Source organism: Erythrolamprus reginae, chromosome 11, assembly GCF_031021105.1.
Source record: "Erythrolamprus reginae isolate rEryReg1 chromosome 11, rEryReg1.hap1, whole genome shotgun sequence".
Taxonomy (NCBI): Eukaryota; Metazoa; Chordata; class Lepidosauria; order Squamata; family Dipsadidae; genus Erythrolamprus; species Erythrolamprus reginae.
Genome location: NC_091960.1, coordinates 18,375,329 through 18,379,386, shown reverse-complemented (window position 1 = coordinate 18,379,386; position 4,058 = coordinate 18,375,329).

The window sequence follows — 4,058 nt, the reverse complement described above, 5'->3', positions numbered from 1 at the left end:
TGTTTTTCTCCTCTGCATTTTCATTTTGGCTTCCTTTCCTCTTAGAGCTCCGGTTCTCAGTTGCTCAGGCCAGAGTCCTAGCATCTTGTACCCCATAAAGAGCTGGAGTGGCACAGTTGTTAGAGTGCAGCACTGCAGGCTACTTCAGCTAACTGCTAGCTGTAGTTCAGCAGTTCAGATCTCACCACCAGCTCAAGGTTGCCATCCTTCTGAGGTGGGTAAAATGAGCTGTAGTTCAGCAGTTCAGATCTCACCACCAGCCTGCCATCCTTCTGAGGTGGATAAAATGAGGACCCAGATTGTTGGGGGCAAGAGGCTGATTTTGTAAACTGCTTAGAGAGGGCTGCAAAAGCACAGTGAAGTGGTATGTAAGTCTAAATGCTATTGCTACAAAGATGCATGGGGATCCATGGCTGATTTAGCTATTTATTTATTTATTGGATTTGTATGCCGCCCCTGTCCAAGGACTCAGGGCGGCTCACAACATATCAAAACAATATACAATATACATATCTTTAAAAATCCAGTTAATACAGTGGACCCAGGACATGGGTTTATCCTCTGTCCTGGTGCTTCTGGACCTCTTAGCGGCTTTCGATACCATTGACCATGGTATCCTTCTGCGCCGGCTGGAGGGGTTGGGAGTGGGAGGCACTGTTCTTCAGTGGTTCTCCTCCTACCTCTCTGGTCAGTTGCAGTCGGTGTTAGTGGGGGGTCAGAGGTCAACCTCTAGGACCTCTAGGTTGCTCCCTTGTGGGGTAGCTCAGGGGTCGGTCCTCTCCCCCCTGTTATTTAATATGTACATGAAACCGCTGGGTGAGATCATCCAAGGGCATGGGGTGATACCCAGCTTTACATCTCCACCCCATGTCCAGTCAGCGAAGCAGTGGAAGTGATGTGCCGGTGCCTGGAGACTGTTGGGGTCTGGATGGGTGTCAACAGACTCAAACTCAACCCTGATAAGATGGAGTGGCTGTGGGTTTTGCCTCCCAAGGACAATTCCGTCCATTATCTGGGGGGGGGGGAATCACTAATCCTCTCAGAGAGGGTCCGCAACTTGTGCGTCCTCCTCGATCCACAGCTCACATTAGAGAAACATCTTTCAGCTGTGGCGAGGGGGGCATTTGCCCAGGTTCACCTGGTGCACCAGTTGCGGCTCTATTTGGACCGGGAGTCACTGCTCACAGTCACTCATGCCCTCGTCACCTCGAGGCTTGACTACTGTAATGATCTCTACATGGGGCTACCTCTGAAAAGTGTTCAGAAACTCCAGATCGTGCAGAATGCAGCTACGAGAGCAATCATGGACTTCCCTAAGTATGCCCATGTTACACCAACACTCCGCAGTCTGCATTGGCTGCCGATCAGTTTCCGGTCACAATTCAAAGTGTTGGTAATGACCTATAAAGCCCTTCATGGCATCGGACCAGAATATCTCTGGGACCGCCTTCTGCCGCACGAATCCCAGCGACCAGTTAGGTCCCACAGAGTTGGCCTTCTCCGGGTCGCGTCGACTAAACAATGTCATTTGGCAGGACCCAGGGGAAGAACCTTCTCTGTGGCAGCCCTGACCCTCTGGAACCAACTCCCCCCAGAGGTCAGAATTGCCCCCCCGCCTTTCGTAAGCTTCTTAAAACTGTCGTCAGGCATGGGGGAATTGAGATATTCCCTTCCCCCTAGGCCTATACAATTTATGCATGGTATGTTTGTGCGTATGTTCGGTTTTTTATAATAAGGGTCTTTTAATTATTTTAAATATTAGATTTGTTATATGTTGTTTCATTATTGTTGTTAGCTGCCCCGAGTCTATGGAGAGGGGTGGCATACAAATATAATAAATAAATAAATAAATAAATACATACATAAATAAATACATAAATACACAAATAAATAAATAAATAAATAAATAAATAGAGCTCTAATAACAATTAAAATCATTCATTCCCATTCACACAGCAAGACTCATCGGCCAGGGTGCTAGGGTCTAATGGCTCCAATCCTGGTGGCACAGACTCTTATGGAAGGCGAGCAGGTTGGGGGCAGTGCAAATCTCTGGTGGGAGCTGATTCCAGAGTGCCGGGGCCTCCACAGAGAAGGCTCTTCTCTAGGAACATTGTCTAGTTGAAGGGATTTGGAAAAGGCCGACTCTGTGGGACCTAACCAGTTGCTGGGATTCATGTGGCAGAAGGCGGTCTCGGAGGTAATCTGGTTCAATAGGGCTTTATAGGTCATAACCAACACTTTGAATTGCACCTGGAAACCAATCGACAGCCAATGCAATCCACTGAGTGCTGGAGAAATATGGATATGCCTTGGAAGGCCCATAACCAGGGGTGGGCAGCAGGTAGAACGGGGTGGAACCCAGTTCCACTGGCCGAAATCTTTTTTACAATATATTTTTTAATTAATTAATTAATTAATTAAAAATATATTAAATTTATTAAAAAATTAAAAAACCATCTGTGCATGTCCAGGGAGAGTGATTTATGAGCCAACAGGTCCCTAATTAGCTGGCTCGCCAATCACTTCCCCACCCAACTTGCTTCTCTATACACCAGTGCCAGCCTTTAGAGGAAGGTTTTGTTTTTCTAGCTTGCAGCTTGCAAGTTGCCTTCCTTACTTTTTGCAGTCTCTTAAACTACTTTACAAATTCTTTGGTTGGCAAGAGGAGGACCTGCTGCGCCAGTAAGAAATGATTTTTTAAATTTATCAGGATTTATTTCTTTATTGTTCACGTGTGGCGAGGCATCGGCTAATGGAGGAGCCCAGTCTTTCAATCTGTGAGTGTGTGCAGAATTATTTTTTAAATTTCTAGGAGGGCAGCATTTCAGAGGATATTTGGCATACAGACTCATGAATGAGGACTAAATACATCCAGGCAGCAGCAAAAGATGGAGCATCATTTTTCTCAGCAGTATGCTTAGAAGAGCAAAGGGGCAAAAGGGCAACCTCACCAAAGGTACCTCATACTATTCCACGCCCCCCAGTAATCAGCCACATGATTTGCAAGCCACCCACCACCCGGTCACATGACCTTCAAGCCATTCCTATCCGGTCACATGACATCCGGTCGCATGGCCGGCAAGCCACTCCCACCCAGTCACATGGTATGTAAGCCATTCCTACCTGGTCACATGACCTTTAAGCCATCCCCTGGTCACATGGCTAGCAAGCAACAGCCACAAAATAAGCCACGGCCACAGTATGGCAGTAAAATTTTTGGCAGCCCTAGCCTGATTGAGAGCCCTCAAAACTGCAGGTGATGAAAAACTCCAGGTGGTGCTGGTCCTCTGTAAACTTAACTGGATGCAGGTAAAGAAGAAGGGATGTTGACACCCTTATTTCCCCCCCAAGAGAACCTTTGCTTCGCTCCCATGCCCCCCCTTCCAACAGCCTCCAACTTTGCGCTGTTGCTGCTGCTGCTGCTCTTCGCCCCTCCTTCCTCCAAGGCTGCAACACCAAAGAGAGAGAAATCCATCCCCAGAGCCCCACAGTGGCCAATCCACCCTTCCCAAGAATGGCTTCCCTGTGTCCACCAGCCCCACCTGCCTTGCCTGCCTACTTTGCCGACTTCTGCGGAGAGGGGGCGAAGGCAGATGCCTCCCCACACAAGACCCCTTGAGTAAGGTGGCCAGACGTCCCGTTTTTTTAAAAAACGGGACTTCTAAAAAATGCTGTGGGACGTGGAACAAATTGCTCAAAAGCGGGACTGTCTCGCCAAAAGTGGGACGTCTGGTCAACTTAGTCTTGTCATATCTGTACAGCCATCTTCAACCCGGCTAATATCCTTGCATTTACTATACACTTGTTACCCTCCGGGTCCTTTAATTAATTTTTTCATTTCAATTTACATTTCATTGTGTTCAGAAATGTTCAAATTAGTATACTAGCAAACAGTACTCAAAAAAACCATTCCAGTAGCTAGAACCAACCTTTTTTTTACTCCGGGTCACATATGACCCGGAGGACTCCTGTTGCAGTATAGCATGAAATATGTTAGAATAGGATTGTATTATAATTATATATCTGGAACTCTAGCATAAAAATACTCTTACCCT